The sequence below is a fragment of the Platalea leucorodia genome (assembly GCF_965183815.1).
Source record: "Platalea leucorodia genome assembly, chromosome: 1".
NCBI lineage: Eukaryota > Metazoa > Chordata > Aves > Pelecaniformes > Threskiornithidae > Platalea > Platalea leucorodia.
Genome location: NC_138823.1, coordinates 135,708,103 through 135,724,621, shown reverse-complemented (window position 1 = coordinate 135,724,621; position 16,519 = coordinate 135,708,103).

Here is a 16,519-nt window from a genome sequence, read left to right as displayed (position 1 = left end):
AAAACCTGGAAAAAATCATCCCAGCAGGCATAATTGAAACTAGTAAATTAACTGTGCTGAGAGAAATGCCATTGCAAATATATAAATGTAGGTATTAGATAAAAAAAAAAGGAATTTTATTTAGAACTGGTCATCTCAGACTATCCTAAGTACCCAGTCTACATGTTTATGCAGCTATATTAACCTTTCTTGGCATCTTTTCATCCATTTCACTATTCTTTGGTTCTGACTTTTCCTTTTTATCAAAATACTGTACATGATGTCTTTGGTGAGTGGTGTGTCTGAATTTTATTCGTTTGTACAATAGTGACAATAATGTAACTTGATCTCTGATTTCTTAATCATTACACACAGCAAATAATGAATATTTGCAAAACTGCTGAGAAATTATATCAATGAAAAATAAACAGAGGAACATTTGGACAAAGCTATTGTGTGATGAAAACAGCAGAAGAAATAGGAGGATGTCTTGAAAGTAGAGAAGGAGAACAAACATGTCAAATACCCCAGCCAAATTTCACATTGCATGGTGCTTCACTCCCAGGGTGCCAGTATTCTGCTGGTAGGCTGTGATTGTCACAGACACTGCTAAATAATGCAGAAAACAAAGTCACAGTATCTAAATGTAGAGTTGAAATAACAGAACTGTTCTATTTCTTCCCAAAGTGCAGTAATTCATTCTAAAAATGATGGTCTAGGTTAACCTGACTCAGGTTATCCAAGCCAGCTCTCCACATCTATCCAAAATGCACAAAATAGAAGTCTGGAATGCAAAAAGGTTCAAAGCTTTCTTTGTGCTCTCCTAGCTGTCACATTATTTTATGCACAACACTCCTAAGTCACAGGTGCCTGTAATACCACAAGACCAAAACACAGCACAAGGGTAGTGTTCCCTAGTCTCTAGCCATGTCCTGTTTCTTTCAGTATGAGTTTCATCCTACACCAGTGAAGTCAACTGTGATGTGGAGGATGCCTTAAGTTGGTGGTTGACGAAGTACATCTAGTACTTGCATATCTGTTCCACATCACATGAGCACTGTGGGTATAACCCACTGCAGAACGAGCTGGTGGGTTGAGGAAAGCACAGGCGATGCAGTCGATTGCACAAAAGGAGAAGACCAGGCTCCACGTTTCCTTTGCCTCTGGGCAGGACTAGGAGGGAGAGTATTTTCTTTTATTCTCAGTCCTAAAGGATTGCTACATAACCCTGTGTAAGACGAACAATTTAAAAAATATCTTTTGTAGCTGTGAACACAGACATGTGGACTTCTTCCATGATTATTGCCACTGAAGAAATGTATCTACCTCCTTTGATTGCCGTTATTATTTAAAGATAATTTACATCAGTGAAGAAATGATTGAGAAAGTCTCTTTCAAAATTAAGTTATTCCTGCATCTTCTCTATGACCATCTTAATAGTGCTTGAACATCTTGATAATGCTTCATCTTTTCTACTTAAAAAGTGAAGATCTAAGGTAGGTTACTTATGACTAACTTCTATGAATTAAAAAAAAAAAAACAAAAACAAAACAAATCAAAGGAAAAAAAGTTATGTTGCTTTCTTGTAATTCCTTATTTTATTCACTTGCATAATTTATTTCATGATATTTTATCAGATTTACCATTTACTTCATACGTTTCTGATATCTGACATCTGGAAAATACTTGATCTCTGACTTTGTGACTTTGATATTTTGCTTTCCAAAGTATTAATTAAATCTGTCAAATTTTATGTCACATTTTAACCACTAATCAATATTGTATAATCATTCCTATTGATGTCTCCAGGTATATTTTCTGTTGTGTAATATTGGCTTGAATAATTTCCCCCGTGTTTGCCTGAGCTATGCTTTCTGTGACTTTATGGCAATGCTCGTTGGTCATACTCATGATAAGTCTCAGGAGCTGCATTTCCTACTGCTTTTGAACTATCACTTTCATAAATTATTTTTTAAATCACCATGTCTGTATTATGGTATCACAGTATTTTTTGTATGTTTGTGTCCTTGGGAAATGCATTATAATATATTTCTAATATGTGTATTATGATGATACTGTCTACCAGTTCTAGTTATAATTATTTCATGCTCATAGTGTTATGTCCATCAAAGATTTCACTGAACAGTTCTGACACAGAGATGTAAAGTCCATGTGAGTTTTTATAGCACATTTTATTGTAGTCCAGTTTCAGGCTGGGCACAGAGATGGCTTCTGGAAAGTTGAAAAAATCAGCAGTAATAATTTCATTATTAGTGTTTTTACTGTTATTATTATAATCATAGAATCGTAGAATCATAGAATACCAGGTTGGAAGAGACCTCAAGGATCATCTGGTCCAACCTTTCTAGGCAAGAAGATGAACAGTAATAGTAGTTTTTCATGTAAAATGTTTAATATTACTTTAATTTGTTCCTCATCGTGTGAAAACTTCATCCTGAATTATTTCTTTGTATTTTCATGGCAAATGGCTGAGATGATAAAAACAATTCCCTAAATATGAACTGTGTAAAAAGATGAGCTGCTAGAAGGCAACGTAGGTGAAGCACAGTATTAGAAGACAAAGAGAAATGCAATCTCTTGCATTAGTGAGATGGAGATTAACTAGCAATGTATTTTTAAGAAATCTCTGAAAAACGGTGTTACCTGGAAGTTCCATGTGCAGTCAGTTGTGCCTCTCTCCAGCTAGAAGTACACTTCCTACCACAAAAAAAAAACCTTGTTTGAAGCTTTTTATAACTAGTTTTGCTTCATTCTTCTTTGGTTCAGAGAACAGGATGTGCAAGAGAAGTCTTAGAAACCACTACCTGATTCAACCAAGCTACATTTACCACAATGGGACCTAAATCTTTTTTCAGAGATGAATAAACTACAAATATGTCTGAAAATGTCTAGACAGGACTTCCTTTTCAGAACTTTGGCAGTATTGTGATGTGAAAGTAACATTTTTCATAGTTTTTTAAAATTTCATATTACAAAAAAAGGAAGGACCATTTTAAATAAATATTAATAATATTAATATTAAATAAATTAATATTAAAGAAAGTAAACAAATATTTAATAAATTAAATATTAATAATATTAATTTTAATTTTTAATAAAAACATTTAAAGTTTGAGTTGATTTGTTAAAGCCATCAGTTACTGGCAGTTCTCCCACATCCTTTCAGAGGTGGAGGGGATCCCTGGTACTGTTGTTGGCTTAGGTCATTGCGTGCAAGAATGAGCAAGGTACCTACATAAGGAGGTCTGCACCTGCTCCTGTGGGACAAATTTCAGCTTCATGGAAACACCTTACACTAAGACAGGGTGGGAAAGAGATTTTGGAAATAGACAATGAGGAGTTCTGCTTATGGGATGATTCAGCTAATGTGAAGTCCATGGTGGGGCTACAGAGATTATTCTTTTGAGCAAGCAGGAGACTTTATTCCTGGACTCCCTCAGCTGTGTTAGAAGCTATAGATAGGGAAAGGACTCTTCCTTCCTTTGTAAGCACGTCACCAGCAAGCTTTGCAGCTGAACTGAATTATCTCAGTTTTGCAGGAGGTATTTAAATTAATGAACTAACACAGGTTAAGTAATACAAATCCATGCTTGCCTGGCAGATTTGGTTTATATGGTGTACCACAGCAAGATTTCTTATCCCTACAACACTGCTGTTTCAGATTTCTAATGGGATGCATGTCTTCCAGACCCTTCTGACTCGAAGAATGAGTTTTTTATATTGAAACCTACGGAAGAAATTGATAAAGCAACAAAAAATCTGTTAGTATTTTGTATGTGGCCATCTACAAGGCCTTCCACTTACATTTTCTTTAAGTTCTTGGCTAAATCACAGAAAATAACCACCTCATCCAAATTCTTCATTGTCCTTGAGAGCCTTTCCACTGACTTTAGAAGATGATGCCTTTGGCCATAATGAAACCACATCTATTAATGCCTTTGCTGGGAATGTTGGCATGATATAACTATAGATCTTGTGCAGCTCTGGCCACAGTGACACACGTCAAATTAAACTAAACTATCCAGTACAGGCATATTCCTCTCAAGATTTCCATCCTTTCAGTGGTAACCTATGTGCCTGAAGTAATTCTCACTATGAAATGCTCTTTTATGCAGGCAGTCTGCTCTTCCTTGCCTTCTGAGACTTACACATAGAGAAAATTTCAATAATCGTGAAGTTTTGCTCTTGATGTGTAATGTGACCCAAGCAGCTGCCCTTTAAGTAAGAAGTTGTGATTGAAAAGGCATCTTCTTGAAACAAGTAATTGAAACTATCTGGCCTCATTCTTGACATTTATGGTAGCATACTGGATTTTTATAGGAAACATGAAGGGATGACAGGAAACATTTTCAGAAGTGGTCACAGACCTCTGAAGGTATTTAGAGAAAAACAGAGTTCATAGAGTTCCTGCATATGGAAAACAAACATATTTTTTCACATACTTCTGTATGCACAGAAAGTATAATGCATTTTGCATCTTTTTCAAGCCACATGGCAGTATTCAGGAAACATAATGCTACAGTGTTGGATAAATGTGGAAAATTCTAATTTACACCAGGATGTTACCCATAAGACCCAATTAGGCTCAAGATCTCTGTGTCCTAAGCTCAGAGACTTACCTTGGGAAGTGACCTTGTGCCAGCCAGTAAGTCCATGTCAGTTTGGATGGAGTGTTATTTCACCCCACACAAAAGAAAGGACTGTTAGAGAAGGAGTGCAAAAGAGGAGAAAGACAGAAGGAGTAAGAGATGGAAAGGATGAAGAATGCAATAGACAGGACTTAACTGGGTAATTGTCCTGACAAGTCATTATTAAAAGGATGAATGCAGATGTGTAATTTGTGTGTGGTGTGTAACAACACTGGGTAGAAAGACACAAATCAAAGTAAGATTTGTTTTGTGCCAGACAGTTATTTGAGCTTCTGCTTGCATCATGCGTCTACATAATCCTAAGGGCTAGTGCAGTTGGAATAGACTAGTTTATGCAGGCCATAGCTCATAAGGGGGTGTTGCAGCTGGCATTAAGTACAATCACTTCTGACCTTCCAACTTGAATAATCAACCTGAATAGCCATTTCTAACTTGGTAGACTGCTGTCAAGGTGTGAGGCTTTAACTCATGCTCTTAGTTCTTGCAGCGAGACCTGCTCTGCTAAGTGGATTTATAAACACTGCAAATCAGAAGAGCAACGTCTTGAGTGTGATAAGACAACAGAGAATCTGCCTGTTCTGCCTGTCCTAATTTCTGTGGGTATAATGTCTTCAGATGCTACAGACCACTAGATCTTCCCAACTCTCAGCTCTGTTCAGGAGCTCTGTTATTGAGCAGAGATCTCAGCAAATGTGTTTGGCCAACGCACATCAGTAGTTAGCAAAACAAATAGGATGCTTGAATGCAGTAAATTATGGCTATGAAATAACAGAGAAAGTGTTATGGACTCAAGTAACATCAATTCGTGTGCTGACATGTAATAAATCTCTTCTCAAGGCTCAAAGATTTTGCTAATTAAAACACATTTGGAAGGGAAAAAAAAAGGAGAGAGACTGTTATTCCAGATTTTAGTAATGCTAAACACATGGCTGGAGACTGTTATTGAGGGGATGTCAAGATACTGTGAAATACGTGCAACACTTTATAAGAGTTGAAAAGAAAGAAGGGAAAACTGATGTCATTAATGCATTTATTTAAATGGCTTCTTAGTGTTTTAGCTTACATAGTTATTAACTTTTAGTGGCTGGCAGAGACTGAGAAGAGACCATTGAATCATAGTATCATAGAATGCTTTGGGATGGAAGGGACCTTTAAAGGTCATCTAGTCCATCCCCCCTGCAATTGGCAGGGACATCTACAACTAGATCAGGTTGGTCAGAGCCCCATCCAGCCTGGCCTTGAATGTTTTCAAGGATGGGGCATCTACCATCTCTCTGGGCAACCCGTTCCAGTGTTTCACTACCCTCATTGTAAAAAATTTATTCCTTATATCCAGTCTGAATCTACCCTCTTTTAGTTTAAAACCATTACCCCTTGTCCTATCACTACTGGTCCTGCTAAAAAGTCTGTCCACATCTTTCTTATAAGTCCCCTTTAAGTACTGAAAGGTTGCAATAAGGTCTCCCTGCAGCCTTGTCTTCTCCAGGCTGAACAGCCCCAGCTCTTTCAGCCTTTCCTCATAGCAGAGGTGCTCCATCCTTCTGATCATTTTTGTGGCTCTCCTCTGGACCCTCTCCAACAGGTCCATGTCCTTCTTGTACTGAGGACCCCAGAGCTGGATGCAGTACTGCAGGTGGGGTCTCACCAGAGCAGAGTAGAGGGGCAGGATCACCTCCCTCGACCTGCTGGCCATGCTTCTTTTGATGCAGCCCAGGATACGGTTGGCCTTCTGGGCTGCGAGAGCACATTGCTGGTTCATGTCCAGCTTTTCATCTATCAGCACCCCCACGTCCTTCTTGGCAGGGCTGCACACAATCCCTTCATCCCCCAGCCTGTATTGATACTGGGGATTGCCCCGGCCCAGGTGCAGGACCTTGCTCTTGTCCTTGTTGAACCTCATGAGGCTCACACAGGCCCACCTCTCCAGCCTGTCCAGGTCCCTCTGGATGGCATCCTGTCCCTCAGGCGTGTCGACTGCACCGCTCAGCCTGGTGTCATCTGCAAACTTGCTGAGGGTGCACTCGATCCCGCTATGTCATTGATGAAGATGTTGAACAGGACTGGCCCCAGAACAGACCCTGAGGGACCCCACTCGTCACTGTTCTCCATGTGGACATCGAGCCATTGACCACTACCCTCTGGATGTGACCATCCAGCCAATTCCTTACCCACCGAACAGTCCACCCATCAAAACCATATCCTTCCAATTTAGAGAGGAGGATATTGTGAGGGACCGTGTCAAAGGCCTTACAGAAGTCCAGATAGATAGATGACATCCGTAGCTCTTCCCTTGTCCACTGATGTAGTTACTCCATCATAGAAGGCCACTAGGTTGGTCAGGCAGGGCTTGCCCTTGGTGAAGCCATGCTGGGTGTCCTGAAACACCTTCCTGTCCTCCATGTGCCTTAGCATAGATTCCAGGAGGATCTGTTGCATGATCTTCCCAGGCACAGAGGTGAGGCTGAGAGGTCGGTAGCTCCCAGGGTCCTCCTTTTTACCCTTTTTAAAAATGGCTGCAATATTTCCCCTTTTCCAGTCCCCAGGGACTTCACCTGACTGCCATGACTTTTCAGATGTCATGGAGAGTAGCTTGGGAACTACATCAGCCAATTCCCTTGGGACTCTGGGATGCATCTCATCGGGACACATAGACCCATAGATCTGTATGTTTGAAACATCTTGTGTAAAGGAACTCATGTTTTAGCTGCAGCTTTTGCCAATTAAAATAGATTTAGATAGGGAAAAGCAAAAACAAAAATTAAAGAACACCTTCCCCCCATTCCCCCACTTTTTCCCAGGCTCAAATTCACTCCTTCATTCCCAACTCTTATACCTCCTTCCCACTCCAAGCGGTGTAGGGAGGATGGAGAATGGGAGGTTGTGGTTAGTTGATAATAGTTCCTCTCTGTTGCTCCCTTCTTCTCACACTTTTCTCCTTGATCCATCATGGGTCCTTTCCACAGGCTGCAGTCCTTCAGATAAAACTACTCCTGTGTGGGCTCTCCATGGGCTGTGGTTCCTTCAGGAAATATCCGCCAACTCTGGAGTGGGGTCCTCCATGGGCTGCAGTGTGGATATCTACTCCAGCATGGTCTTTTCTACAGGCTGAAGGGAAATATCTTCTCTAGCACCTGGAGCTCCTCCTCCCTCTCCTTTGACATTGGTGTTCACTCTGCTGTTTCTCACTTTTTTGCTTACTTCTCTGCCTGTCTGGTGTCTTTGCCCTTTCTTAAATACCTTTTCGCAGAAACACCACCAGCTTGGCTGAGGCGCTCAGCTGTGTCCTGCAGTGGGTCCATTGGAGCTGGCTGTGTCCCTGGCCTCTTCTCACAGAAGCCACACCTGCAGTCCCCCCAACACCAACACCTTGACACCTACACCAAATACACCAACCCAGCTGAAACCCTGTCCTAAATAAGAGCATGTCTAAATGCACACAGATAATTGTAGCCACTCTGTCTGGACACCTTCGGGAAACCAGATGTTTAATGTTACTGCAGGTGTGTCTACTTGTTGAGGCCAGATTGGTGTCATATAGGCTTAGGGAAGAATGGCTGAAAAGATGCCCAGCAGAAAAGGACCTGGGGGTATTGGTCAACAGCTGGCTGAATATGAGCTGGCAGTGTGCCCAGGTGGCCAAGAAAGCCAATAGAATCCTGGCTTGTATCAGAAATAGTGTGGCCAGCAGGACCAGGGAAGTGATTGTCCCCCTGTACTTGGCACTGGTAAGGCTGCACCTTGACTACTGTGTTCAGTTTTGGGTCCCTCACTACAAGAAGGACGTTGAGGTGCTGGAGTGCATGTCCAAAGAAGGGCAACGAAGTTGGTGAAGTGTCTAGAGAGCAAGTCTTATGACGAGTGACTGAGGGAACTGGGGTTGTTTAGCCTGGAGAAAAGGAGGCTCAGGGGAGACCTTATTGCTCTCTACAACTACCTGAAAGGAGGTTGTAGTGAGGTGGGGGTTGGTCTCTTCTCCCAAGTAGCAAGTGATAGGAAGAGAGGAAATGGCCTCAAGTTGCCCCACGGGAGGTTTAGATTGGCTATTAGGAAAAATTTCTTCACCGAAAGTGTTGTCAAGCATTGGAAGAGGCTGCCCAGGAAAGTGGTTGAGTCCCCATCCCTGGAGGTATTTAAGAGACGTGTAGATGTGGCGCTTAGGGACATGGTTTAGTGGTAGACTTGGCAGTGTTAGGTTTACGGGTGGACTCGATCTTAAGGGTCTTTTCCAACCTAAATGATTCTATGATTCTATGTGCATGGTGCCTTCCATTGAAGGGGAAAATTATACAAAAGCTCAACAAAGTGATCTTCCAGGTATTACAGTGGAAGATGGAGACTTGCTGTGAGTATTTTAATGTTTTTCAGAAAACTGAATGGACAAACGAGGGAAGAATCATGAACTCTGCAGGCTGTCATGGGTGACCATGTGTGGTCCCCATATATCCACAGATGACCAAGAAACAACTGATGTTTTCTGTTTCTGCTTCACTGTAGTATTTGTTTGAAATCTATTAGTTCTGTCAACATATCTTAAGACTTTCTGAAAGTTTTTCTTAGACTCCATGCAGTATCATTTCTGCATTTCTTTAATCAATTTGTGTGCAACATCAAAAAACACAAAGGAGAAAGAAGTTACTTGCTGGGACAACCAAGAAAGTAAGACAACTGGCCAAGCTGCCCACCTCTGGAGTCATTTGTCCTCTGCTTCTAGCAGGCATCCAGCTTTCCAGGTGGGCCAGCTCTCTGACCTGACCACTGTGTTGCCTTCTTGAACTCTTCCCTGCTTCATGTGGTTCCAGTGAAAAAGAAATAAATGAAATTTAAAAGGGGATGGGTGAGATTAAAAACACTTTATTTATTTATTTCCAGCCTGCTCCACCAAAGAGAGAAAAGTACATAAATGAAAACAATGGTCCCAAGAGAATTTCACTGTTGTTAAAAAGCTATTTTTCATTTAAAAAGTCATTTAACTGAAAAAAATTTTAAACGTCTGTAATTGTGCTTTTGTTGATTCAGAGCCTGCTGAAGCCAACTGGGAGCTTTCCCACTGATTTCATTGATTTTGGATGGGGTCTCTTATGAGCTAATGATGTGTTGTTGATTTGGTGTTTGTTAAAAGAGAAGCCAGAACTTTCTGAAACTTTTCCTCAGACTCATTATCCTCCACTCAATTTGTTTCTGCGTTTCTTTGATGAATGTATGTATGACATCAAAAGGGACAAGGAAGAGATGAGTATGAGTTTACATTTTCCTTTCCCAGAACTTGCATGGTAACTTCATTTATTGTTTTAATGTATAGCAGGCTCATGTTGCTTTCAAGATGGAAGCAGAGATTTTCATTATTCTATAGGAAGCATTTTCACAGCAAGATCCTTTGAACGTTTTCCATTCCAGACTAATGGAGAATAGGAAAAAGCCATGGGATACCATTAGAAAATTTGATTTCATAACATTTTAAAAAGAAGCCTGTCTTCTTTTTAATCAATTTCCTAGGATCCTGCTGAGGACCCCTCCTGACATTTTGTCATCTTGTCAAAAATAAATTTTCTTTTCCCTTTGCTCTGATGGAGGTGGGGCTATTTTTACAGATGGCTTGGTAAAGTGACTAGGAGCCCAGAAAAGGGGATAGTTATTCATAAATGACATTTCCCATTTCTGTGGGTTTTCTTGAACAGGTCAGATACTCTGATGTTTGGTTCTAATGACAGGAAGGATTTATGGTGTCTCTGTCTTATCTCCTGGGAGTATAAGTGCTTTACTTCAACTCTTCAAGATGTTGTTTTGTTTTTTTTTTTTTTTAAATCCCAAATGCATCTTACTTTATTTTGGCATTTAACTCCCATCAGTATCCAGAATCCTGACTATGTAAAGACAAAATGTCAGATAACTGGACAGCTGCTTAGCTGTCTAACATATGCCTTTCATAACAACCTCCAGGAGCACATCATTTGAATGATATCATTTCTTAAGGTTAATTTGTACTGGGTGTGAAGCATAAGTCATGCTGTGTGTTTGTTTTCAGGCCCAATAGGTGTGTGACGGGAAGCATTCCCTTCTGGGGAAGCAGACAGATCGCTGTGGCAAGACAGCCAGATGAGTCACAGGTGGGAAACTGTTGTGATACTGAAGAATTTGTAGCCACTTTCAGCGTTACCTCAGTTTGAGGAGACTTCCTCTACCCACACTGTACTGTTCTTTTCTGACTCACCCTCACTCAGACAGCTATGCCTGGGAGTCACCATATGGAGTCTGTTGAGCTAAAGCAAAGAATACTTCACGTTTCTTGGTACATACAGCTCACAGGACTTAGCGCAGCTGTTTTCTTCTTCAAGATGTGTGGATTTAACAGCCAAATTAGACCAGAGGGAAGGGAATAAATGGAGTTAAGGTTTAAACTTTTGTGCCTTGATTGTGTAGCACATATTGACTAGAGGCATGTTGCACTTGGGGAAGCCTGGAAACTCCTTTCAGGCTGAGCATCTTCTCTGTAGGCTGTCAGTTGGGTCTCATGTTTTGCTCCATTGAAAACCCTAGCTTTCTTATATTATCCACTAATGGGCTGAGAATGGTCTAAGACTCAATGATGATGAATAAGGGATAGGAACTAAGGAGCTGTATAAACTTGTTATTGAAAGGTGAATTTAATAGAATAGCAATCTCCCCCTTTCTCTTTCCGTTAAAGGAAATGGTGTATTCAGCATTAAATAGCCCTATGACAGCTACACAGAGGGGACTTTCCTTACTTTCTTGTGCACAAGGAACTCAGAGATCTCATGTGAAAAACCTGTCTTACCTAACAGACCTAGCAGAGTCTCAAGAGTTTCCGGTAACTAGCCTGAAAGTTATAGACAGCATCGGTAGAGTCCACTGATGAACCGTGGGAAAATGGATCCTGCATGTCTTAAAACCCTTTCAAAGAAAACCACAGGGCATTATCACTGCTGATTTTGAAGGGGAACTCAGGCAGAACAAGAGAAATACCCACTTCTCCATTCCAAGACCATGACTCATTTAACTTTCTTTTCTGTCTCCTCTTTATATAATCTTTTTTTTTTTTTTTTTTTTTTTTAAGTAATTCTTTCTTCCTCAAAGACAGCTCCACTCCACGGTTTGCTGTGTCCACTACACTGTGGTTTTATTTTGATCTAATTGCTGAACTCAAGATGCCCAGAATGTTCTGTTCTCCTTATTTTAAATCTTTTTCCTACATAAAGTACCAGTAGGGTTCAACTTCTGTAATATAGTCCTCCTACTTGGTGAAAAAATGCCTATATGATGTTCTGCCAAATACGCCATCTTATATTTGGCAAAAACATTTTCTCAGAACTATTTTCAAGGAAAAGTATATGGCTGAAAAACATAAAAGAGCCAGAGAGTCATGAGCTACATTATCTCTGTGAGAAAAGGGGATTTTCATCATTCTTTCAAAGCCAGCTTCCTACAGCATGTGTGATCAGCACCTGCCAAGCACATGGAGCGTGTATGAAGGGAAAGTTTTTTCAGTCTTTGGTGAATTAACTGCTCGTGGAAGGAGGCACAACAACATTGTATTTATTCAAGAAATAGGTTTAGTAAAGGCAACCACAGTGCAAATGTCCCTACTCCTCCAGTGCACTTAACCTGTGATGTATGCTCCTCACTGCTAAGGCAGAGAGACAAGCTCTGCTTCAATGCTCATTTCAGCTCTGGCCCCTCAGCTGCCCCTGCCAACCAAATAACTGACTATCAAATTCCCTGGATTCATGGAAATGTATCTGTGAGAGGCTGGATTGTGCCCATAACCACATTTCACATAAATCACCATATTGCCAACAAATACCGTTCACTGCTGACATGACACAAAATACGTATCAGTAACCCAGGGCTGGCTATCATTCTGCAGTGTTTCATGACCAGTTCCTTTGAAACACCTATAGACATGTTAGAATACTGCAGAAATTTACTATTCTTACACTGATCCTGAGATAAAATTATTTTAAAAGCAGACATTAAAAAAGGCTTTCAAGATACATTGGTGAGGTACTATGATTGCCTTTTTTGCTAAATTCTTAGAGCAGGCTCTGATGTACAGGTTTGAACTAATACGAGCTTTTTAAAAACATTTTTTTTTGTTGTAGGAATAACCACTCAGATTTTTCCTAAGATGATGTATCTGCCCTAAGCGGCAGTGTGCTACCTGTAATGTACCTACAGGTAACTGTGCATCAAGCTCATTAACATGGCTGCAGTAGATAGCAAAGCTAGACCACAGCTTTGCTGCTGGCAGTCCCTGAGACAACTCCTACCTCTAGCAGCCTTCTTCGGGTGCCCCGTAACTTGTCCAGCTGACATCCTAGTTTGTGCACAGTGAGTTATGTTGTGCAATGAGTAAATGACGTAGCCAGCAGAGGGCAATGAAGGTCAGTTTTTGGAGAGGTTACATAAAGCAATCTCAAAGTTGTCTAAAACATAGGGCGAAAAGGTCAAACAAGAGCATGTTGTGAACTGCTGCTATACATCCATTTCTATTAATTACTATGAGACCTAAGTGAACCCTTGTGATCATGTGTTCTATAAACCTCCTTTTTAATGGCCACATTAAACAACGTAGTTCCTTATTTATGACAATGTAATTAATAGTCTTTTCAATGGGGGGGGGAACCTAATAAAAATGAAACTCTCCTAAAATAGGACAAACAGCTTAAACCAATAGCCAATAAACTCGTAGCTCCTCGTATAAATCTTGTTTTATTGGTCTGTTCTGGAGAGTAGTTGTTTTGTTTAACTTGATAAACAGGTCATTTTTCCCAAGGAAATTAGGTGCCTGGATGAAAAAGAGGGAGGGCCAGCGAAGTCAGCTGTTGCTCAGTTCAGAGGAAAAAAGATGCTTCTTTCAGTCAGATGGAAAGCTCTATCACAGATACTAATCTAACATGCTGGAAATAATGTGAACTTATGGTAGAGAACAACATTTTTTAGCCTGGGTGACATCTGCTAAGGATGTAACTCATATCTAGGCACTTAGGGCAAGCAGTTGGTGCCAAGAGTGCAAGCTGCAAGTGTTATTTGCCTCTGACAATGTGGGCAACAACTTTTTTGAGCCTAATTGTGGCTCTAGGTGCCAAATATTTTAAAACTGATCTCTTGACATTGCTGTTAACCGATGAACAGCTTAATAGCAGGAAATGCCTGGAGTGTTAGTGGGAAATTGTGTTTATTTATTCTGTGGAAGATCCTAAAGGAGCCCTCCAGGACTGGGACCCTGTTGCTGCACAGGAAAGCTCCTGTGTGCTTTAAACCTGGGTTTCACTACTATATGTGTCGCGCCTGCTCAGCAACCTGGTGTATGTCACTTAGCTTTTCTGTACTGAGCTTCCCACCTCAAAACAGTATCGGTAATTCCTCCTATTTAAAGTGCTATGACTAAAATGACTATATATAAGCTAGGTTGTATTTTGATAAGGGATAGGAGAGGGAAAGTAATACCTGTTTTATGAATGTGGTAGAGTCCAAGAGAAAGGTCCTGGGCTAGTTGATTGAAATGGATAGATCTTTGCTTCCCAAAATTTCAGCAGAAAGCTGGAAGCTGTAACTGTCCTGGTGAAATTCCTGTCTGACCATTTAGAGTAACAGAGCCTAACAAGGAAGCTACAAGACCCCATGCAAGAAAGAAAATACTCCTTTTAAAAAGGAAAAAAATGGGAAGCAAAACCTCATGATGATGGCGTGGACTTCAAATATTCAGGAGAAGGAAGAGCAAAGTCCTAGAGGAAGAGGAGGGGTGGGTCACCTGCCTTGTGCTCCCAGCAGAGATTCCCAGACAGGGAACAATTGGCTGGTGGTAAATGCCCCAATGTTCCTGACTATTAGCAGTAATGATAATTATAACTAAAGCTCTTAGTGCCTGCATGTACTTATTTCAGAAAGAATACAGGACATGTTACGCTGTGTCAGACCCAATAAGGAGATGTTAATAAGTACCTGTTTGCATATGAGGTAACTGTTGCTTCTGAGTTTTTATGATGTTTCGTCAGCTAACAGCCAGGAGTCTGGCAGGCGCCAGCTAGGACGTGAAGTGGGATCTACCTGGAGAGATGGCAAATATTTGACTTGGTGCTGACGAGCTAGATTTTAGTCATGGCTCTCTGCTCCCCATCAAGTGAATTGTGGCAGAGGTAGTGGGTGTGTTTGAACCCTGACAAGTCTTTCTCTTAATGGCTGCTGATTTTTGCCTTTTCACTGCCTGAGCATTATAACGCAACCAAGAATTTACATTCATACGAGCACAATGGAAGTGTGATCACAGAGTGGTTCTGCACGGGGCTCTGCAACTGCTCCCTCGAAAGCAAAGAGATGCTGTTCCCAGGGGGACAATGTCCCTGGGAGGGTAAGAGTCGGTCCCCTGACAGGGGCACTCGCTGGGGCTTCTTTTTGGCAAATGCAGGCTTCCAGGCGTGCAGCGGAGGGCAGCCTGCCTACACTTCCCCTCTGCTAGGGCTGACTTTTCTCCTGAGTCATCAGGGCCAGCCAAGGACTTGACAAATGTAGGGTTGCCCCAGTTTAGCTGCTGTGCAGTGTTTTAATGGAGCCAGTGCATTGTAATTTAGCAGCACTTTTGCCAGGCTGATGTATTCCACCAACGTAGATTAAGTGAAATCAGTGAGCACAATAGTTGTAGGCAAGTCACAAATAAATTATATTCATAGGTTTTAATTTTTTTTTTTCCTGAGGCTAAGAGGGATGGTAATTCAGTCTCCTATGTCTTTCCCACAACACGGACTTTCACCCAGCTACTTCTACCCCTTTGAGGACAGATTTTAGACCTCAAAGAAAAATGTCTACATTCATTGTTACCTACTCAAGTGTGTAAAATAAAATTCCCTGTCTCCTCACCCATTAAATTAATCATTAGGGGAATTTCTTTCACATTCCTGTCTTGAACTGTAGGAGGAAGAGGAAAATGCTGAAATATTTTTTCTTTTCTTTTTTTTTTTCCTTGCTTTTGAGGTCTTCACACATTAAAGCAAAATGAAAACACTAATGAAGGAATAGCCAGCCTTCCTTACTGTTCCTCCCCTTACACCCATTTCTTCCACAACCAGACCAGTATCAGCTGTTTGGAGAATGGAGGGTACAGGCAGCTCCAAGAAAGGTGGTTCATAGCCAGGGCAGCGTGGCAACGGCCTGCTGGGGCTCCTCCAGCAAGACATGGGTGAGGTGGAAGACAGTTGAGCCCTGAGTGGTCTCATCATGTGGGCATTTAAGCACATCAGTGGCCCAGCAGGGCTTTGCAGCTGGTCATCTGGCACCACCTTTGAGTTGCATACAGATCAGATATCATGGCCGGGCAGTCCCTGTGCTGAACATTTCATAACAGAACCTGTTATAGTAAAGTACTGAAGAAAATTTTGAAGTCCTACGAGTTTATGATAAAAGTGCAAGTGTTGAAAGCATTGGGAAGCATACTTGGAAGAAAGTGAAAGTTTGACACTTTCAAAAAAAGCAAGATTTAAAGTCTTAAAACTTGTGACAATATCACAAAGTCGTGAGGTCTACTTCTTTCTCTACCATTCTTGCTTTGGCCTTGGTTAATCACAGCCCATCCTGGTTTTAGATGTGGAGAGTAATTTCTAGAGCCCTTTTATATCCAATCAAAAAAGTCTTATGCTTAGCACTTGCTTTCCCTCTGAAATATCTAATATTAGGATTCTTTGCTTGTAAGATCAAGGTTATGCATTTTAAAGAGAGGAACAGGAAATAACAGAATAAATAAAAGAATAGAGCAAACTAAATGAATTGTTGACTCTTTTTGTCTTCAAAGACCTGAGAGTGAAAGGTTAATTTATTTTGTAAGCCATTTTCTGACACTGCAGCCACAGTAAATGACATCT